At 42.4% G+C, this 24,078-nt stretch overlaps 1 protein-coding gene across 1 annotated transcript in view; it reads right to left on the bottom strand.

Moving 5' to 3' along the window:
- Positions 1-23,333, bottom strand: part of ndst1b (N-deacetylase/N-sulfotransferase (heparan glucosaminyl) 1b) — a 61,169-nt gene extending 37,836 nt beyond the window's left edge. The window contains exons 1-2 of the mRNA XM_048266183.1: positions 23,156-23,333; positions 9,487-9,594 (exon numbers count right to left, since the gene is read on the bottom strand). The gene's annotated coding sequence lies outside the window, so the exon portion shown is untranslated. The remainder of the gene's footprint in view (positions 1-9,486; positions 9,595-23,155) is intronic.
- Between the last annotated feature and the right edge of the window lie 745 nt (positions 23,334-24,078).

The following is a 24,078-nucleotide window of genomic DNA, read 5'->3' as shown; positions in this document are numbered from 1 at the left end:
GACATTTCCACACACAATCAGAGACTGGGTGAGACAGAGCAGAACCCTACACATATAGGCGAAGGCGAGCACATGCACATGAGGCGGCTGTGTGTGTATAGCTACAAGTGCAGGGAGGCATATAGCGAGGAGAAAGAGATTAGGAGATTGGGCGAGAGCCAGAGAGATGTTCAGTTCCATTTCTTCTTTTTCACTGTCGCCTTGAGGCTAAAAAGAAGGGGTGGGCAGTGCAGCGATGAAAGCGCCAAAGCCGAAATAGTTGACTGTGTGTTGGCGGTCTTTAAAGCGTGGTTTCACAGATGAAAATTAAGTCTATTCATCCAAGAATCATGCCCAACCATGCCATTTGTGCCTCACACCACTACACAAATGAACTCCAACAAATAATACGTTAGCAGCACCTCAGGCGACATTGATTCATTCCAGGTTTCTCATTCGCAACAGTCAACACATCTATCCTGTTACAATCACACTTAAAAGATTTACAGAGAAAATTCTTTCCAGAAAAGACCCATAGTAATCTTAAGAACCACTAAATGATAGTGTTTTCAACTAGCCTATTTCTAAAATGCATCTCACAGGAATACGGCCATCCAGGTCTTTCAATGACTTTTGACCAAATGCATATTTTGAAGGAAGTGTGACACATAGTAGTAGGGTGTTTTGTCCAAGCTAGCTAGTATCTAAAATGTATGAAACATTTCCAATAGCAAGCTTGCTAATACTTACACATTCTCTACAATCTTGTGGTATACTTTCCCACAAGCATCAACACACCTGAACTACACACCAAGCTCTACAGAGTAACCCTACACCTACACAATTCAATTAGGAGGATAGGGAGGGCCATGCAAAAATATGGTACAGAAAAATAACTAATAATGTTTTAGGCATAAACTGGAGCAAGGCTGTTAATGCAACATATTATCTGGCTACGGTCCATTTTGTGAGTACAATTTCCCTACCTTTCCATAAATCCATGATGTTAAGATATTATTTCAGTATTTTCCTGGACCATGAGAAACGTAGCCAAACCAACCAGAGTCCTTAATAGCAGTGGCTCTCTATAATATCATTGCCTACTCCCGTCATATTCCTGAGGAAACTCTGCTAAGAAGAAAGAATGTGGTGGACTAAAATTACATTCACCCACTCAAATATTATGTTTTCAGGTGAGCGATGGCACAGATGTAAACCCTGCTGTGATCTAGTCTAATGGCCAAAGATTTTCTAGACAGCGAGAAGAAGGATCCAAAATCGATGCCTTGCCATAGCGACTTCACCACCTTAGACGGAGCTGCGTGTCACACGTTTCTACCGAATCCGAACAAATAAATGATTTAGCTGTGATACATGAAATGAATATGACAAGATGTCTCAGTCACTGTAACATCTCATAATGCGATCTCTGACACGATGTGTGCTCAAACGGCAAGCAGCAACGGTTGACTCTTAAATTAATTAGGCCTACTGTGAGTGATTAAGGGCTGGATGATGGGGGTGAAAGCAGGTAGAGAGAGGAAAATAGTGGAGTAGACCCATTTAGCTTTTCTGTCCTCAGATGAGGGATGCATAGTGTATTATAACTAGTTGAAGAAATACTCTTTTCTGATTGGCTGGCGGGGTGGCTTTTAATTCTGAATAACGGGACACCTATGAAGTAGATCTGGTAAAAAAAGTTTAATCGCTGTTTTATATCAATTAATATATTGATATTAATCGCTGTTTCATATCAATGCTTATGAATGGCAACTATAACAACCATAGTAGGACAACGGGAGAGCCCCATTTACAAGGCTCTGGACGACGGTTGAGCCTGGAGACAGGCTTCGCAACAATGGAATCAACTGTAAACAAGCGAACTGTCCATGCTATCGCTGTTATAGGGCCAACGAAAGTTGTACAACAAGCTGAACTAGTGGGCTTCTTTTTAAACGGAACCGCGTGTTTCCTTAAGCGGGATAACGGCCTTCGAGGTATCTTGTTATACGGAATTAATGGACTTGGGCGGTGCGTGTCGGGGAGTTCTTTGCCTCTGGCCCTCGTCCATTAATTCCGTATAACAGGACACCTCGGCACGGTTATCCCTTACATAGAGTCTCTTCATAACTTCCGGCATGGTCAGACCAGTCATTATGACCGCCGTGCAGCGAAGCGGCGGTCATATAGATTTAGTCAGATTTTTTTTTTCTTTTCTTTTTAGCCCCCCCGCTGGACTGCACCCCCCGAAAGGAGGGTAGGGCAGACACAGTTTTCTGTGAATATCTCGAGAACCGTAAGAATTGAGTGTGGATAATGCAATTTAGTGAGACAGTTAGAATCATATAGGCCTTTCAGTGGGATTTATTTTTGTGGAAAAAATGTGCTGGACTGGGCGGCGGTCATATTTTGTACCGCTCTGCAGTACATCTAGTTAATATTTAATTAATAATTATTAATACAGAACAGGCAACTCAGCAAATCACAGTTTACAAAATATATGTAAAAAACACCCTAAGCCATAAAGGATAGAGTTTGGGGGTGATTTCAACTAAACAAGTGTGCCAGATCTAGTTGGACCAATCAATTCATGTCATGGCCTAGTTGCAAATGAACAGTGGTAACTGGGAGAAATGGAGGCCTCCCCTTGGAGTCTGCCAAGATGATGCATGCAATGACTTCTCCACACAGCGTATGGAAAGAGGGAGGTCAACTGCTGCCTGTAGGCATTACTCTCATTCTCTCAGTACACACACACACACACAAAATCACACCTTCCACACTTGCATACCTGCAGAAACAACTAGGGCAGAGAGGACAGAATCGATCAATCAGAACAAACAAGGGACAAGAGACTTGTGCCAGCCGAGGGGCTAGACAATAGCCCTACACACACACACACACACACACTCTATCAGCGGGGTTGGTGATCTCCAGAATGCTGATGACCGTAATGACCTGCTCTGATGGCTGTTTTTTTTCTGCCCTACCGTTGCTACAAGCTCTCAAAACACCACTTGCCAAATGTCATTGTGCTGTCTGTCCCGACACAGTAATGTCTTTGTGAAAATCCTGTAAAATTTCACTTCAGTAATTGTCTGTCAAAAGCTGTTTGTCTGCAATTTCAAAGGACTCTCAGGAGCAGTCTCGGACACGTTGTCACTATTGTCTGTGTCCGCCCATAACAGGCCATTCTGATTTTATTTCTAAAAAGGTTATGAGCCTAGCCTAGCCGGGCTCCACCCGACCATTTTTTCCCAACTCAGTTTTCGCTGTGATTATTGTCTGGAACTGATCGCACGATGAAACGATTCCATTCTGAGGGGCCCATCAGTGGAGATGGCAAAGTGCAATGACATTAAAATGAAGCGTTTGTATGTAGCAGTTGTAGCAGTGTTAGAGCTACACAAAGCAAAACAAACGGCAGTCACAATGCCAGCAAACATCGAAGAATTGAAGCCAGAGCAAGAAGAATGTGTCAAATTATTCAAAGGCAAAGACATTGTTGCCTTATTGCCAACGGCATTTGGAAAAAACATTTGATATAACAGCATGCACTGTTTGTGTCGAAGTAGGGAGTATAGCAATCCCATAGTGGTCAATGCAGATTGGTGAAAGGTTAGTGTCAATGGTTTAAAAATGAACCTGAAGTCTATCACTATCAGGATGCAATGACTCGAAACAGTCCCCAATGGAGTGAGGCCAGAGCCCATTCACAAAGTGAATTTGGGTCTGGATATTCCAGGCTGTGAGTTTGCAACAAAACTGACAAAAATGTTTCTAATATTTTCTTCTTGGAATCTATCTATCAAATGAAGCTGGCAAATCTGTCCACAAGTCTGCAATTTGCAGATTCCCTCGACTAGGAAGGCCTTGTCACCCTCATCAAAAGGCTCAATAATGTTTAATCTGATCCGCCGCTTCTTCAAACGGTTATGCTGTTGAAAAACAACTAATGCAACAGACATTTCAACATACAGTCATTTAATCCAATCTATCTGAACTCCTCCGTCTATAATCTGCACTTTGTTTTATGTACTAGGCATTAGGCATACCCAGTATTTATCGACGCAATAGGTAGACTTAATCCATAAAACTCTGTGGATTAGATTTGACTATCGTGCATGTATGGGGAATGTATACAACTCTTATCATTTCCTCCACTATTAGGTTTTGCACGGCAAAGTCTGTCCACGCGAGCCACCCCAATGCCTGGAGTGGACAAATGGCTCCATCACCCCGTCCTCTGTGGTAGAGCCGAAGCTTCCGTCTGTGCCCATCTCTACCACTGTGCCTGCATGTGGGGATTAAGAGAGATGAGCGGTGGGGACTGACAACTCAGAGAGGGATGGGGGATAGGTAGTGGAAGAAGCAGCTATCCCCATGACAGTCAAGTCAGTCAGACACTCTGGTGTCAACCATGTCTGGTACTTGGCAACACTCATGGGGCAGTTTCTCTTTCCGCTGTTCAAATTCACACACTCCTACTCTCCTCACACTTGGGTTTAAGAACACCACCGCACTCTGAGACAAACAGCCTCTCTGGCGTGTCCACAAAGAAGGACACTTGAAGTTTCTGCTTGAAACTCTATAAACATGCCATCAAACCTCTACTTGGCAACATCTGCAGTCATGTGAAAAAGAATGCATCTCTCTCTCTCTCTCTCTCTCATATATATATATATATATATATATATATATATATATATATATATATATATATATATATATATATATATATGATTACGCTGTAAAGATGTTCTAAAGAATATTTGCCAGAAAGAAAGCCTCTTCTCTCTAAAAAGATAATGGCAGCACGCCTTAGGCTTGCAAAGTTGCATATTATGACCAAACCAAAAGCCTTCTGGAACAACGTCTTTTGGACAGACCAGAACAAAGTGGAGATATCTGACCATAATGCACAGCGCCACATTTGGTCAAAACCAAACACAGCATATCAACTCAAACACCTCATACCAACCATCAAGCACGCTGGTGGAGGGGTGATGATTTGGGCTCGTTTTGGAGCCAACAGGACCTGGGCACCTTGCAGTCATGAACCATGAACTCCAAAGTATTCTAGAGTCAAATGTGGCAAATGAGTCATGCAAGAGGACAATGATCCCAAGCACATCTACAACAGAAAGGCTGAAAAAGATGGCCAAGTGGGAGTCCAGACCTCAACACGATTGAAAAGCTGTGGCGGGACGTTAAGAGAGAGCTGTCCATAAACAAATGCCCTCAAACATCATTGAACTGAAGCAATGTTGTAAAGAAGAGTGGGCTAAAATACATCCACAATGATGTGAGAAACAATTACTTCAGCTTATTGCTGCTAAAGGTGGTTCTACAAGCTAATGAACCACAGGGTGTACTTAGATTTTTACATGACATTTGCATTTGGCTTATTTTTTGTTAAATAAATAATGACAAGGTGGAATCTGTTACATTTACATAATTTTACCATGTCCTGATCCTTTTTTTTTTCCCCTTGGGGATCAATAAAGTATCTATCTATCTATCTATCTATCTATCTATCTACCTACCTATCTACCTATCTTAAAACCATAACAGAAAGAGAGTGCTTTCTTTTTCAAATGACCTTACTTGGCAGAAGAGAGTAAAGATTACCCTTTTCAAAGTTGAAATAATATGGATTGCCATAGAGGACAAATCTAATCATAAATCTCTAAGGCTCAAGTCTTTGACATCAACTACATGCATGCTAAGTGCATGGCCTAATCCCTAATGTAATAGCCTTGTGATGCCAAAATGCCATGTATATTACATCAAAACACATTACAAATACCTAGCAGCAGAAATATGTTTGAATTTAAATATCAGTGACAATAGTGACTAAGCACAATGGACAAGACAGTAAGTAAGGCAGAAGTGTTCCTAAAGTAAGACACAAACAATACTCAACTAGATGTACCGCATAGCGGTACAAATTAAGACCGCCGCTCAGTCCTGTACATCCGTTCCGCGAAAAATAAATCACACTTCAATTTGTCTCCATCTTTTACTCCATCCCCCACTCTTGAAACTTTTGTGTATGCTTGTTTGGCATGCCTGAGTGTGTGTGTCTTGGCTGCACAGAAAGTAGCCTACTGGTGCTGAAAAGGTGAATGGATTGTAGAATAGCCAAAGAAGATGTAGCATTGTTATAAAACCTTTAAAATCTCTAAACAATCACAAGTAGGGCAGTTCATCACAGTTCATCCATTGCAACTGGATTGATGAAAGGTCACTTACACCTGTAGGCTACATTGTATTTGGGAAAAGCAAAAGGTATCAGCATAATGTTATTTATTTATTTATTTATAAACAAAAACATCTGTCAGTTCCATGCCGTTTTCAACAGCTATCAAAAACAAAGGTCATTTTTGGATGGATGGATTTTTTGTGAATGTTTCTTCTTCTACATAAGATTTTAGTCATCTTTAGTTCATGTAATACTTTATTGTCAATGCACAAATTAAGTAACAGTAGTCTGAAACGTTATTGTTAATGCACAAATTAAGTAACAGTAGTCTGAAACGAAATGCTGTTTTACATCTAACCAGTGGTGCAAATAACTGACATGTCCAAATGGGCCTTGATGAAATGCGTCGCTAGACTGTTCATACGCATTTTAACGGGCCAAAGTTGAAGAGCTGTTGTCCGTTATTGTTCGTGCTAATATAGGCTGATTCATGTTCCCTTGCATTGTGTAACTGCAGGTCCATGGCTAGTCTGGCTTTCACCAGACCAAGCTCAATCTTTTAAGAAATCAAAAAACTAAATAGCGGGCAGATCAGGCTGGCTTCACCCAGCCTAGTCCATAGGCACCCGATATTGTTTAATTTTCCGATTGAGATATCCACGGATATCCAGCCATCTACAGGCCAATGAGTGTACAGTCACTAAATGTACACATAACCTAATTTTTTTTAGACCCCCCCATGGATGAAATTCTATTTGGTACAGTTCTGAACATCTTAACTGAAGATAGGGGCGAGGGGGTGGGGGGGTTGGGGGCTAGCTTCTCTAGCGGCGGTCATAATAAATTGAGCCTGTTGTGGTGGATATGTTATTATTTTCTGTTTCTGTCAATTTTAACTTCACGCATGTGTGGGGGTCTATGGTGGATGAATGTGCTTGTACTTTTCTCACTGTGAACACAGACATTCCATCAAATAAACTGATAACCCAAGAGGAAATGATCTCACGCCTTATGCATTCTCTGTAATACTGAATATGAAAAGACAAACCGGGACATGACTGCTGAGTGGCTCTACTCTGCGATAACTCACCGACATGTCATGTTGATGGAAGGCAAGTTATTTCGAGGGTCATGAAAACTGACAAAGCCTGTGCATGTTGCATAAACCGACCAGAAGAGATATTTCTAGAACATTTTTGTGGGTGTGATGACAACGAAAGAGGTGAAGATGAGTCACAACCTTCCCAATACTTAAAGCTAAAAAAAACAAAACAAATCAAAATTAAGGAATTGCTGAGGATGAAGAAGCCAAAAATGAGGACAAACACGGCAAAGAACCCAAGAAAAAAAATGAGGAAGATGAAAACAGTCAGGATGAAAAGGACGAGCAATTAAAAAACGTAAATATAACCACCTTCTAAGCAGAGGTCCTTGCTAAGAAAATAAAAAATAACCCCTAGCATTAATCATGTCTGAATGCAGCCCATGCACCTGTCAGCCCCTGTGGACAGTATAAAACAAACACAATCGGCTCCATCCTCAGCCCTCCGCCATTAGTATTCACAGGCATGTACTCATCCTTCTCCATCCCAGCTGTCTGCCGCCATTTACATTTAAACATCTTTTAAAACAATGTGGCTCCGTTGCTTGTAGCACAAAACAGCTCGTTATGATCTCCGTGTTAGATAGAGACTGCAGGCTGTGCACCACGATGGGTCTGCTACATTAGTAATGCGAGACACTTGGGCAGAAGAACTCCGGGCTGTGAAGGGGTTGTGTGTGTGTTTGTGTGTGTGTTTGTGTGTGTGTTTGTGTGTGTGTGCTAGAGCAAAGCAGCAGGATTATTTGCCATGTTCTCCAGGTGCTGTGCAGGCAAGAAGGAAGTACTGATACACCTAGTGTACTATGCACAGTACATACTATTAGTGTGTTACTGTAGTGTGGTATTCACTTTTGAGACTTAATATAGGGATTTTTCAAAGCACAGCTGAGCAAAAAAAATGCAGACAAAACACATATGTTACTCATGCATCACTCATGTCTCCACTGCATGGTTTTTATTAGATATAACGTTAGTTGTTTCAAGACCGGGGTCTCCAAGAGGGTACTGAAACTCAACAAATACTACTAAATGGCAATGGGGCTGGGGGGTGTAGGGGGGAGGTGTATAGGCTTCTTCCCAGTAAAGTGAAGTTACACCCTGCTATAAGCAACTCCCTCCTCGGCTGGTAAACCAGCTCCGAGAGAGATGGCTTTTCTCCCTGCAATAAATAATTGAATATTGCCGACTGCCTTCAATTATTCATGTAAGTTTATAATTCATCTTCAGCCACAATTTCTTCCTGTAAGGTGAAAAGAGAGTGGAGAGGAGGGAGAGGGAAAAGAGAGACAAGTGGGTGGGGGGGAGGGGGTGGTAGAGAGAGAGAGGGTGGCAGGATCTGATGATGCTCAAGAGCACCACGAGCTCTCTTGCCTGTTAACAAATCATATCCGCAGCATTAGCTCCCCTCTCCCACAGCAACGAACGCGTCCAGCGTGCCGAGCCGCACTGCATTAACCCCAGAGCTCCTGCAACGTTCTACTCAATTTAGCTGTTCGACTAAATCAGCATGCCGACTACTGCTGACTCAAGTGAAATTTGTAGAGTTCCTTCTGGTCCATGAAGTGTTCCCCACACGTCGTGCATGGTCTCGGGGCGGGGGGTCAAATTCTTCGAGAGGAAGGATTTTTTCCCTCCCGACAAGTTAGAATTGATTTAAGGACACTGAATTTCACAGAATTTGGAGTTCTCTCTAACATGGTCAGGCCCCTGTGTGAGTGTACAGAGAGTCTTTGTACTCCGCCTAAAAAAACTTTCGCTCTACCATTCACCTTCAATCTAGCTGATGTTTTAATCATACACATGCTTTCATACTCCCTTTAAAAGGTCGTTCGCTGACACCAGCCAAAACCCCCTTGGGGGTGCTAGGCTGTACAATTTTACGGAGTTTGACTTCTATAGTGTGAGCCCTTGTATCTGTTCCGATTGCAACAACAGGATGAAAACAGTGAAGTGATGTATCTAGTGTCATGGAGCATATCAATATGAGCTGAAAACTGAACGTTTCACCTTGAACCAATTCAACTCCGAAAAACAATGGGTTCGTTTACAAAATTCGACCGGTCAAATTAACAATTTCCACCCTCATTTTACAAAGGTTACCCCAGGATGTAGTACTCTAAACTGTAACATGATCTATGTTCGCTCCCACAAGATTGATAGCACTGCCTAGTGAGTGTGTGCCAGATATCTGTATACATACCTTTTGTTTACTAAGTCCTACCAGCTTCCCTTAGTAACTGCATACACCAGCGTACCCACTGGGACTGACGTCAGGCCTGCCAGAAAACAGGATATAGCAGGAGCACTCCTGTAAAAACAAAAAAATCAAAAATGTAAAAACCTAAATAATGGCAGTACACACTGCTATTTTGCACTTAAGGTAAAATGTTATTGCTGTCGACAGACCCTATGTGTCATGGTTACAACAGAGCCAACTGAGGTAAAAGTAGACGTCTTGTTGTAGGTCTACCGGTCCCAGCTCTCATTAAACAGCCTCGTGTTTTTGGCTTCAGTCGTGCTCTTTCTATCAAAAATGTTCTTGCTAAAAGCACTTGGAATGACAGAATGCAATCACGCCGCTGTGACATCACCTGCTGCCACCACCGACAACAATTTCACAGCAGAGTGGCAGCTGGGCTAGTTATTGCAGCTGTTGAAGAGATGGGAGCCCCTGTATATTTGGCTGGCATGTGTAATTTTAAGAGCATCGAAACACAGCTGAGTTGAGGGGGTAAGAGGGCAGCCAGCAATAACAAAGTCACTCTTCTCTGCGAGCAGACTGAACGGCCAGAAAACACTCCACAGGAGCCCGGCCTGTGTCTACACAAGAGGCTGAAGGTGTGAGATCGGGGGTGGGGGGCGCTGGCTCTATTTCGCCTCCAACGTTGCAAGGTAAAGTTGCTGCAATTTGGATTGGAGTGTATTAGCAAGAGAACATTTAGCCTAGACACACACACACACAAACACCTCTTTACAAAGAGCCAGAATGCATTTTAACAGCATAAAGTAGGCCATAAAATCTAAGGTAAATTAATATAAATGTAGGCTTCAATTTTGTGCTAATACAAGGTTCAAAATCCCAATGAGTAGGTCCTATGTTACGGTCTGAATTCTTAGAATAAATCAGTTCCTTTAACTGTTGGTTATGAGGGAATATCTTGAGGTTGATGACTGGCAACTCTATCAAATTCCTTTGAAATACTTGGGCATGAAAAAAAAAAAAAATTCTTTTGAAAATGCTGAACACTTCCTTTCCATGCAGACAAAACCATGAATTAATTTCCTCTTCGGGTGAGACAAAATCACGGAAATGACCAAAATTATCTAAGCATCTTATAGTCCTCTGTATTAGGGAGACACAGACATTAATAATACCAAAAAAAAAAACTTTGAAAACAAAAACTAGAGCAGAGAAAGGAGAGAGGGGGCTGGGGTATCCAACTTCTCCACTACAGACAGTGGTTTATAGGCATGTATGGCAAGGCATTTAGCATGGGCGACGGAATGTCTAAAATCCAGCCCTGCCATAACTCCCCATCTTCCCCCTTTTTCCCCTCCATCCCTCAGCGCACAAGACCAGCGAGCTCCACATGAACGCACACAAACATGATATGGCTTTAAGAAGTAGATGGCAATCGCAGACACACTAGGGCTCAAAGCAGCAGAAAGCACCACTGGGATATTAACATACTGAGGAGAGCGTCTGATCTATCGACTGCGATCAATATCTCACAATTCAGAATGATGGGGAGTGTTTTATATTTAGAATAAAAATCAAATGCAAACCAGAATGCCAAAAGCTCTGAAAATACCCTCCCACCACCATCACCCTCTTTAATATTTTAGAAAAAGCAGTAATTTATTTGCTTAGCCCAATCACCTTTCCCATTTACCTCATGAATAACAAGTAAATCCAAAATCTACTTCGATAAACCTAAGACACAAGAAACAGGAAAGCAGAAATAGTCACGTGAAACTTCCACCACAAAATGTCATCAGCAAAATCCACCCGAGGCTATTATTTCACCCATCATTGACAATGTCTGATATTTGCCAAAATATGTTGGTGAGACCCTGAAAGAAATAACATTCACATGGAAGACACTTCACTTCTTTGACTTTGTAGACACATATTTAAGAGACATGAAAGATCCATATTCCTAGTCAAACTAATTTTAATTCTTCAGATCAGCCAGAGCAAACCCAAACAAAAGAATCCACATCCTAACACCCTAAAACAACAACTAGGGTGCTCATTTACATAACACTGGCCTCATCCTAAAACTATGAATTATATCAAAGAACCATTTTAGCAATACATCTCTCATTCTCTTCAAAATGACATCAAGCCAGGTCTTATGATTTCTCTGTCTTCCCCTCCCCTAAGTCCAGGAGGAATTCCACTCCCAGCTGCCTGGTGGGATCAGCAGTAGTGCAGCGCGGCCAGAGGCTGAGGGGGGAGAAGGGGTCCGTTCCCCGCTGGAGCTCGGCCAGTAGGCCATCCGTTTACAGGCGTGTTGGCCTGGCCTGATCCAGACTCCGGAGCGTTGCTGCAACGCAACGCCACGGCGACGGTAGCACTCTCCCTGGCACTCCGTCAGTGTCTCCTGAGGTCACTCGTGCTCCAGGCCCAGCCTCTGACATCACGCTTTGCTTGTGCAGGTGGTCAGGGGTGGGGGTGGGGGGTGACACTTCAAGTCTCCGGTCAGACTGCAGATTGTGCCTTGCAGCCAGATACAACAAGGAACAATGGGCTGTGCATATTCCATACGCCACGTGGCATGGAGTTCTACCCAGAGCCATAAATACGAAGCCACAGATTTTTACAAGCGCATGCAGCAGAGACACTTGCAGCACAAAAAATGAAATGTTGCAGACAAAGACCTTTAAAATAAAATAAAAACTCTGTTGCCTACTGGAATTGTCGGTTTCTTAAAAGGAGTTAAACCATCATATCACTGTGTCTGCTGTCCGTCATACTGTTTTACAGGCCATATTAGCCCTTCTACACAATCTGGACTGCGTTCATAATATTACACCTGTTGCTTCTACAATCTTTATCTTTATAACTTCATTTCCTGTTATTCTATTGTTCTTAAAGTATATTATTTTTCTTGTTTGTTACGCAATTATATTATGTTTACATTCTTGTCTATTCATAGTCTTATTTTAATATCTAACAATCAAAGTTATTGCACTGTTCAAATACCTGCACTTTTGCACTACCACCATTGCACACACTCTACCATAGCACCTTATCATGGTCATTGCATCACAGGGTCAGTCCAAACCAGACCTTTGTAATCACTTCACATGCCCTTTACTCTTTACTTCTTACATTTCTGTGAGTGATTTTTATGTATGTGAGATATATGTGTGTGTGTGTTGTGTTTTGGTTGTATAAGCTGCTATCTACCCACAACACAAGAAAACACCTGCTCTGATCATCTGCAATGAACAAGGGTTAAAACACTGAACATCTTCACTGCACTGTACAACTGAGAACAAACTTTTTTTTTTTAAGTGCCACATGCTATTCAAGTTCTTCTTTAGTCTCTTTCCACGTCCCCTTACATTTCCAGTCCAATCTTGATTTAATGCAAGCTTTTTAGAGCAGAAAGAGATAACACATCCTCTGCTCCCGCCTGACCCCATCAGACCAAGATATATGACACTCCCTTGAGGTGCCGAATGTTAACTTAATCTCTCCTACTTAACATGGTCAGCTCCGATAAGGAGAGCCTTGGAAAGAGCCAGCCTTGGACATTACTTTCAACCTTGTGAAACCCCAAAGGAGAAATACAGGCACAAAAAGAAATAGACTGGTTATAAATTCTAACATGTAAAACAGAGAATAGGATAATAATAATAATAATAATAATGTTGGTTTCTGTTTCCATTATCCTAATGGAAATTCAGGAAGATAACCTTATCAATGGAATAGCTTCAGTTTGTTTGGAGTCCACTCTGAGCTCAAAAGATCACAGTGAATGAAAAGATGTCTCTTAAATCTCTCCAGCGCATCTTGAGACGTGCACGGCTTAATAAACAGGTGAGATGTATGTTCATAAATGTATTATTTTTGAAGCACAAATGCCTTCCCAACTTATCACCACCTGCGCATCCTAAAGTGTTAACCCAGCTCTTTGCATGGCCTTGAGTCAGAGCAAATAATGTTCTTAATACCAAACCAGGAGGAGAAGCACTCAGTCTCTCACGATAAGACTGCTCTTCAGAGCAAACTCCAGAGACTGTGGTCATTCATCTCACCCGGAGTCCTTCAGCGGGGGTTGTTAAAAGTTAACTTGACTCTTAACGGCCTAACACAGCCTAAATCCCTGGCCTGCACCTTAATGTTTGTGTGACGGTTCCGAGAAATGGGTGCACTTCATGTCTGGCGAGTGGAACTCCATTGTTGTATCAGTTACCAGGGTACAAGTGCTAACAAGTGCATTTAATCATGTGGCTTAAATAGGTACCCGAGCTTTCTGCGTGATTGGTCGAGCTGTTACTGGCTGTGCCTCACCTGTAAATCCTGGTCAAATACAAAAAACAAAGGCAGGAAAACATTTTTTTCTTTGTTTCCCCTTTCTGCCTCATTCACTCTTTTCCCCAAACAAATACTGACAACAAAGGAAGAGAGAAATCAAACATGCACGCCCAGCGCTGTCCCACGTCGGATGTGCCTGTGGGTGCAGACCAGTGGAAACTAGAACAACAAAGGCAGACACTTAGAAATTCAGATTGGGGGAAATGGGGGGACACAGTCCTCACGTCAGCAATTCTGCATGCAGCACAAAAGGAGAGATCAAGGTGGGGGTAAACTATCGACTCCACAGCCATGGCTTATTTGATAAGGGGAGGGATGTCTACGGTAGGGCCTACGCGGCGCGCAGCCCTGCGAAACAGCTAAGGTGTATGATACACACAAGCCGGCTCCGCGCGCTCATTCGACTGGAAAGCAGGCATGTGGGAACAGAGGAGCTCATCAACTTGCTGTTTGCATCAACACAGGGTCTCCGGAGAGGGTGATACAAATAATTAGGCACTGTTAATGAACAAGAGATGTTTGCCTGTGCTTGTGTGTGTGAAGAGAGCTAGAGCAGAAGGGGTGGAAGGGTGAGGATCTTCCTGTAGAATTCATTTTCCTGAAACATGCATTGCACAGGACTTATACGACAAACACTAACATTTAAACGACTGAAATCGAACGATTACAAGATTGAGCTCAACCTTGCTCGGGGTATTTACGGGGCAGGGATTGGGGAGTGTAAGCCCAAGGTCGTGGGCTTCAGGCCAGGGCACAGGAATGACATCATGGGGAAAGAGTGCCTGCTTGATGAGGCTGTTGGACTTGAACGGCTGTCATCACATTGTCTCTTCCCCATGTGTCATCGCCACTCTCCATGACAACTCCACCATACTTCAGATCTTCCACAAAACCCCACAGACAAGTGAGAAAAGCCTTTCTGCCACTACTCTTGACGTCTGATTTTAGACATACACAGGAAAGGTGTTAAATTCTTTGTGCCATCACTATGGGATTCCCATTCCCAGGGGCCAATCAACAACCAAGCCTATTTGACATTACATAGGATGACATAAGAGATTCAACGACAATGGACAATTGGCAAAATTAAACTAAATTGTATTCGACAGCCAAAGCAATCAAACAACTTCCAACTTCATGAAAAAAGCATGAGACTCTTCACTTAAAATGTCTCGTGCCTATTACCAGCACAACCAAGGGCAGCTTGTACTGCCAGAAAACAACATGCAGACATAAAGAACAGTGTGCCCGGCAACTGGATTGATTCATTAAAATGTACAACAGAGCGATTGTGATGCGACCACAATGCAAACCAAAGCATGACAAATTGTTCCACTGTTCCTCCGTCAACAGAAATAGCGCTCAGTGACAGAGCACGGTATTCAGAGCAGCATCTCTGCCTCCTGTAGCTAATGTCCGTGCACTCAGTGACGCCTCACTGGCTTATCATTACAGCTGTAAACAAGAGTCCGTGCCAGTGGACTTAAGCTGCTCGCTAAAACGCAAGTCTGCTGTTCATCCTACACTTTCTGCTCGGAAAGCAAGCCCTACGTTCAGAATATCCACTCATTCACTATATAGCCTAAGCCTAGTACAATATACACTTGAATAACTATATGGTGCCAATTTAGTGCATTATGTACGCTAGTAAATGAGTGGACGCACTAAACACAGGAACAATGTGAATGGGTGAGTCCATTGGAAGCCAGCAAGACAACACTGCATACCAAAGTCAACCATTTCACCTGAGGCGTGAAGAAAATTATGGAATGGCTTATGAGATGGATACGGCGTGATTGAACAACTGTGAAGGTAAAGCATACAGAGGAATGCAAGGAGAGACCTTGGTGGTGGCGGCTTGTACAGAATGAAATCAAACACTATTGTATAAGTCAGCCAGGGTGGTATCTGGTACAGTATGAACATGTTACAAGATAAACTGAGTGACATACTGTTTATAAAACATAAACACGAAACATGAGAATGTCTGGTAGAAAACACACTACCCAACAGTGCTCACAACAGGTCAGCAGTCCTAATTATCATACAGTATATAGGCTACTGACTGCAGCACATACATTTTTTCTGCAGTTCTGTAATGGGGCTATAATGAGCCACAAGGTAGTCTATAGAAAAACAGAAGTGAAAAAGTCAGGTCCCATACATCATAAACACAATGTAATGGGGGGAAGACCCATCAGGATTAACCATTCCAGTATAAAAGGCATATCTCGGAGCTATTCCCAGTGTGTGTGCCCTCATGTCTTTGTTCTGCCACAAAGCGACCGCCATGCATGGCTGACTGCCCACCAGTGCGGAGGCCTGCAGACTCATACCTGGCAGTGTGTCGTGGTTGTGTGCCAAGTTTACCGATAGCAGTGCGATGAGTCGACTCGGTGACACGCTTTCACACCGGCCACAGAGATTTGTTTAGCGTGACGGACGCGCGGCAACAGTGAGTACTGATGCAGAAGCTAACGCTAATGTAAATATTGCCCGTGGAGACTACCTGCAGTGGCCAGGAGCTGTCTGACGGATTACAGGCTCACATACAGATTACAGCATTTATAGTCATGTCTTTTTTTTGGTGGCTGAGCCCATGTATGGGGGCATTACAGCAGACTAACTCCCTGACACTCTGGTGGATTGGGAGAACTGATACTACACTAACTTCCATCAGGGCTATCACCAAAGCGGAGTTCTGACTGGGACAATCTGGATTTGCTTAAATGGTGTCATACAGTCATAGCTCACAAACACATTTAATGGCCATCAAAACCATACTATGACAGTACATTCATTATCCTAACACATTTGGAAAATCAATGATGGTTTGGACTTGGCTAAGATTACTAGCTTCGAATAGCTCATCTTAGAGGCTGGCTGGTCGGTGGGTCTTCCCTGCATGCATGCCAACAGCATGAGATTCACAGCTTAAAAAGCTGAATGTGCCAGTCCCCCAAATGTTACCAGTTCCGACAAGAACAAATCCTTTCAACAGCATTTTGGTAAAATCACAAAGTAGCTCTCCAGTTATCTCTGATGAATGACATCAATCTGGAGTATTTTGTGCTGGGGAAAGTTCCTAGTGGGATGCTTAAGACGGTTATTAGTGCTATTTTTCAGAAAAGTCTCTGTCAATATGAGTTCATTTAAATATTTATTTGAATTCTGTTCCAACAACGTGACCTCCAAACTAAGCGAACACAATACACTTCAGTGTCATTTAATACTGTGCCTGCAAGAAACCGGACTGTCTGACAAACAAGCATAACTTGACCCAGAAATAAGCTCAACCTACCGAGGACTCTGCACTCATTTACTAGACCCTGTTTAATGATTTACTCAGGCTACTGGGTCTCCAGATAGACATGACATCATGCCCTCACAACGAGATCCAGAGTGAGGCTTTGGGGCACAGAGCAGTGCACACTGCACACATGGAGCAAAACCCCGGAAAAGGGCACTGAAGTCAAAAAATTAAAACATTAAAAGGAGCACAGCACCAATACAAACCTCAGACTACCGACTCCCACCGATGCCCACTGCCCAACCACACACAAACACACACAGGCCCACGTTGACCATGGCCAAATGTTACTCAAGTATCATAATAACAAAGTGGACCTTCGTTGTGGGCAAAAACATAAAAACCCAACCACCGATAGATCTACTCCTTCTCAAATGACAAGGGGTTGATACTTGGGCAAGTCGAACACAAACATTCTTGTGTTGACGGAGAGGCAAAGTGACAGCTTGCTCAGTGTCAGTTCCAGCAGGGAGAGGAGGAGAGAATCTCTGAGACCGCGGCCAGGCAGAATTTGGCAGTGCCCCTGTGAAGAAGACAAATTGTGATGCAGTCCCCCGATCTGGCACGCTGCTCCTAGAGATTAATTACTCTTTCCTCTGTGTCTAGCAAAACGAGAGCCTGGGAACAAATGGGGACTTCTGGGATGCACCAAGCACCACACACCAAGCCTTCGCCAGTGGAGTTCGACGACGCCACGCAAGGCAAGTTGGAATGGCTGCTGTGCCATGTCGGGGAAGGAGTGGAAAGCCGCCCCTACTGACCCCTCCGTGAGGTGAGGAAGCGAGAGAACAAGGGCTGCGGAGTAGAAAATTTGTGAACCATCGCAGCGTGGATAATAAGGTGGGACTTACAGGGGGGGACTGAACTCGGCCGAGATGCCATCGCTTTTGTTGCCGTCTCTGTGTGGGACTCAAGGATTCTGGGCAGCAAGCCATCTCAAGACATTTGAGGCCACATTTGTCAGAGACAAAATACCTGGTTTTTTTTTTATGGTGCACTTCTTCTATATGCGAGTTCAACAAAGCACTTTGTTATCACACATTTAAACATGTTTAATATGCACTTAAGGTTCTAAAAGTCTCTTGTCTTTGCTCATTCTTGCACCTCTTGATAGCTTTGTTTTGTCTCTGCATCAGCTTAAGTGTTTAGGCCATCACTTAGCACTGCAATATGGGAGCAAGAAATCAATGGCTGGCATCAGTCGGTGAAACCTACGCACAGCTGTTGAAGATTATCAAGCAATCATCAGCATGTTTCAAAGCACATGAGTACACCACAGATATGGCCTAATGATTGCTGTGTGGTTGTATAAGAAGGTTACTAGGCACTTTCCAGCAAAGGCTATATGGTAGACAGAAAAAGGCATCTTATGCACTGCATTAACAGATTACTGGGTACAAACAGCTGGTCTCTTTCTTGCAAAGGATACATTACATAGGCCAGATCATACAGCAAAAGAGGGTTATTTCAGACTTAATTTGAAACATTTGAAAGATCTTAAGAGATGGATTTAGGGGGAAATCATGCAAGTTTTTCCCAACCATTATGAGTGATCGGCTGCCATTAATGGGAACATTCAGAACAGCTTCAGAAAGGCACAACTGTGACGCCTCATAAAAGCACTGCAGTTTGTAACAAATCCAACTTATCTACTTCTAGCATTATGTCAGAGTCTTGCTCATTTCACACATCTGAAAATACAGACAACCAGCTGGCACCACTGACCTCTCATTGCCTCCCACACAACATTGCCACAATACCTGGGCTACCATCTTTTTGTTAATAGGAAATAGGCCTTGTTATTAAATATTCTACTTCAGCAATGCAACAAATATTTGTCCCAGCAATTAAACCTCACCTGAATTTAAAAATTAAATTTAATTTAAATAACATCATAATAACATATACGGCAACAACTACCATCTAAACATAGTGAACAAAGGATAGGATAACATTTTTTTTTTTTTATCTCTGGCAAAACAAGACTAACATATGGTATCTGCTGTAGCCTATTACTCCAAATGTCTCACTTCATTCACAATAAACCAGAATTAATACACATGGAGGAACTACAAAACGAAATAAATAAAATAAATTAAAATAACTTATCTGATAAATATCTCTCGTCTTAAATTTCTCCTACGGTGTACTTCCTTTCCCTGCTGAGACCTTTATCTGTGATATCACTCCAAGAATACCGGCACGGCAAGAAATAAAAATGGCTCTGGCAACACGGCACACTAATTAGTCCCCATTTCCATTTGCTAACCGTTAACTTGCAAAATGATTATTTTTTCCCCATGAATGGGTTTATATCAGTTACAAGACTGTGCTAATCCAAAACAAAAACACTTTTCAGGCATCACATTGTCTGTCGTTTTCCAAGCGTTCCATACACGTAGCCTATTAACCACAAGCCTGTAGCCAATAGATGTGTTTTAGCACCCGAAAGGTCCAGAAAGGAGCAGGCAATGTGCAAAATGTCACACAATGACGCTCTTAATTGCTAATAAGCAATTATGCTAAGGCTACTTATATCAGTGTTCCATGTCAAATATGGAGAGTGGTTTGACAAAAGAAAAAAAATGTCAATTATTGCTTTCAAAAAAGCACAGCATACTGTGACTAATAAAAATGCAAAATACACTTTTCAGCTCTTTATCTAATGCAGGTCTGCAGAACAAAAACCTCATGGATGTTTTCATCAATAACTGCAATTCTATGCCAACATGTGATATTCTTGTTTTAATTTCCAAACTTTTGCCATTATAATACCAATCCTCTCAAATCTGACATAAGACGGAATGAGAATCTGTCCTACAAGGGTACAAAAGGTTAAGATATCTGACTGTGTAGGTTGTGCCTTCCCTGGTTGTCTGCATCTCTGTCTAATCCTTTTCAACTGATTTCACTTCTCATTTTCATGTGATTTTTCTTTTCCATTCCAATTTCCAACGTTTTTCTGTTAGGCTAAAAGCCAGAGGAAATGTCTAGTTATGTAAGGCCCTCAATTACCATCAGTGGCAACCTCAGACGAACCCAATTTCAATCAATGTAAAACATCAAAACATACGCAAGTCTGATTCATGTGGGGGGAAAAAATATGAAATTAAACCCCCTCTCTCTATATTAGATTGTGCCAAACTTGTTTTCAACTGCATTCTTTCAGCTTATGGTTTTATGCAAAAGAAGTGAAAACTGCCTCTCAAACTGACACGAGCGGAGGTCAAAAGAAAACAGTCAAGCAGGAATAAAACTATAAGCACATTCTGTCCCCCTTTCGCTCCAGTCAATTTGCCTGATTGCTTGCGGTGGAATCCATGTCTCTCTTGACCCTTATAAGGGGAGTATCCTATGGTGCAGCCCAGCACAGCGAGAGCTGAAGAGGGTTAGAGGGTCTTGGGATTGGAGGGTTGGTTGGGTTCAATCCAGCATTAAAAGCGGGTTAACCTGAGAAAGCAGGGCAATGACACTCGGCGCCTCAGCGGAAGCCCCCGGTGAGCACCATGTCTGCCACGCAACCAGGCAACGGTTCACCTTCTGCAGTGGTCCATCGGTGCCCACACCACGGATGACACACATAGACAGGTAGTCTATTACTGTTATAAGCCAACTGTGATCAGACATAGGAGGAAAATCAAAAAGGGTATCTCAATTTAAAAGGACAATAGCTAATGTTTGTTAAAATTGCCTACATGTTCTGAATTTGCAATAATGCCATGCTAATAAAGTTTCCAGTACTTCTAGCTTCATCGAATGCACTGAATGTGCCTGGCACCGCATATAGAAATCTGCTGCAATGCTCTGCAAAAATTAGGCTAGTTTTTCAGGGGAAGCATGTCTGATGAGATAAAGGCAGCTAGCTTTGCATAGAGTGAAGCAAGTCCTGGAGCTTCTGACAGCACAGAATTCACATCCAAATGTAACCCAGGCCAAAAAAAGGGAAGGGGGTCTAGAGGCTGTATAGAGGGATCCCTTGTTCAGACGAGGTCAAACACAGGTTTGCTTCTGCATTATTGACACTGTGAAAGTGGTCTGTGCTTTTTGTTATTGAAAAATTTAATATGATATTTATCTTCCTAGCCTCAGGCCCCTGTAATTCTGCTGCTGTGCCTTCTCTCAGTCACTTTCTCAAGGAGATAAAGCCAATTTTAAAAAGGGCACTGTCTCACTTCAAAGTTACTAAAAAAAAAAATCAGACCATCATTATTAAAGAACCTTTCTGAACAATATGCACCTCTAATGCCACATAAGCCCTCTATACAAATCCTTCAGATAAAACACTATTAGTGTTCTCAGTTGCCCAGGCTTGTTCTGTGGTTGATTTAATGGTTTTGCATTGAATGTGCCTGTAGAACACAATTTCTCACAAGAAGTCCTATCTGTTAAAACATGCCCAAAGATCCCCCTTTACACACAAAACAAAAGAAAGAGGGTGACCTTACACATAAATAAACGTTGGGTTTTGAAGGCCCATTGTGTCACTCCTGCAACCTCCAATACTTTCTACACTAAGAAAACCACCACCTGAAGACAACTCCTCCAGCACGGTGTTTAAATGCCATAGCAAGTTTAAGAAGCACATCGTTTATCATTCCATCAGCTGACTCACGAGACAGCGACTTCATTCCACAACTCGAGAAAACCAATCCCAATGTGTGATTTTTGCGAACTCAACTCAATCTGCTGCATAGTCACAAAGGTGATAGAATACTGCATGAACGTTACTTTAAGTCTGGACATTAAGTTAATTGAGCTCGACACTTTACCTATTCACAATCTCAACCCTATAATAGATAGATAGGTAGATAGATAGATACTTTATTGATCCCCAAGGGGAAATTCAAGAACCCACGACCATGAGATTAAGAATCTCATGCTCTACCGACTGACATAACAATGTCATTAGTGAAGTAGAATTGGTATTTGCATTTATGTGTATGGTTCTCAGCAGATGCTTTCGTCCAAAGCGACTCACCATGACATCAATGTACATTACATTCAGCATAAGCATTTAGATACTGGAATAATATCTACCATGATCTTGTTTAACCCATGGTAATGATTGACTAACGCTGCACTGAGAGGGGCGAGGGACTGGGTAAATAAAACAAAAAACTTAAAATGAAGATAATGTCAGCTCCTTTCATTGGCGTCGTTCACATGAGCAGGCAAGACAGGAATGTGGTCATAAGCTCGGGATTTGTCCTCCGAGAGAAGACACGTTCATTCTTACTAGTTTATTTTAAGTGGTACTTTTTAGGTGTAAAATCGTAAATAATTTTTTTTTTAAAAAAGAAAGAAAAGACGCTGGCCAAATTGCACCAAACTGGCTAATACTAGTGTATGCGAGGAGGCTAGCTAGTGAGCTAGCGTTACAAGTTTTCTCCTAGACTATCCCCTTTCATAAGAGCATTTCCATACGTTAGCATTTCATGGGTCGGTGGGCTGACTAGATACCCTAACTGTGGCGAGCTTGCCCGTAAAGGTAAGCGAATAGGTATCCGGTGAAGTCGATTAAAATAGTACAGGCCTTGCACAGCACCTTAGTTGCAAGTTGTATTCGAAGGTACATTTCATGTGGAAATAGCGTCCCGTTACAATCCAAAGAGCTCTCTGCTTTGCCGTTTGTTTGGCTAACTGCTAACTGCATCTTCAAGAGCATGACATGCCACCATCACCATGCCTATCCAGCTACCGAGGCTAGCCGTTACATGTACGGTAACGATAGTCTGCATAACATCCAAGCAACACCTAACCAACTCGCTAATTTGTTTGCGTCCGTGACACAGACCCCAAACTTACCTCACACCTAGAACTATGCGAGACACAAGGACTGTAGCAGAAACAGTCAGATAGCAACCATTAAACCATGCACCGTACGCGCTAACGGTAGCAGGATAACGTTAGCTAGCTGGCTAGCTACAATATATGGCCAGCTAGGTAAAGCCAGAGACAGTGGTAAAGCTCTGTCCCTCACTAATACAAACAAGAATTGCTGCTACTCACGCGTTTGGGCTGCTCCGAATAAACAACGGGTTTTCTTGATAGGGACGGTTGAGGTTAATATGTAAATCTTCGTGTCGCGGTCCAAGCTTTTGCTTTACCCAGGCTTGGGGCGTCACGGTTTGATGTAGATTGTTCCTACAGAGAAACATGAGAGGACTCGCCTCTCGCACTCCCTAGTTTACCCGTTACAACCGGGACAAGTCGTGTAGGTACAGGGAATACGATAGAGGGCGTATTTTCCCACAAGTAATCAACTTTGCTGGAAACAGATTGATAATTTTTTTGGATGGGCGATTAAAGATAGAAAGCCAATCAGATGTTAAGCCCCCCTTACACTGACAGACTTAGCAAAGATTTGGAAAATATTTTTGAAAGACTACAGTCTCGGACCCTCTCACATCTAAAGACAAGTGTTGTTGAGTCACAAACTAGTCACAGACTATGATTTTGCAACAGCTACGGATCATGCAGGGTCACTATTTACAAGACTGCTACTAGATTCCTTTAAATTATTTCCATCGTGCTCTAGGCCTACATATCAACAAGAACTCATATGATAGCCTGCTCATATCAGTCATTTTTTCATGTTTCTGCAGCATTGTTTCATGTGTGACATCCCTAACAGATATAGAGTTTTGTCACGTGGAATAGCCGACTAATAATTGATAAGAAATTAAATAACAAATAATAATATAGGCTAGGCCTACAGCTGTCACCTACTTTGCCCCTTCCTGTTTGGTGTTGGAGAGAGGCCACTATTGTTTTTTATATTGTTCACTTATTTGCATGAGCCATGACTAAAAAAGACTTGTGATAATATCAAACATGTTTGATATTGTAATGGCAAAACTAGAAAACTCACTTAAAACCGCTAAGATTTAGCCTGGCGGGCCTATATCATTGAAATGTATAGTCTGGAATCA

Source organism: Alosa alosa, chromosome 2 (assembly GCF_017589495.1).
Source record: "Alosa alosa isolate M-15738 ecotype Scorff River chromosome 2, AALO_Geno_1.1, whole genome shotgun sequence".
NCBI classification, from domain to species: domain Eukaryota; kingdom Metazoa; phylum Chordata; class Actinopteri; order Clupeiformes; family Clupeidae; genus Alosa; species Alosa alosa.
This window is presented reverse-complemented; position numbering and strand designations above follow the sequence as displayed.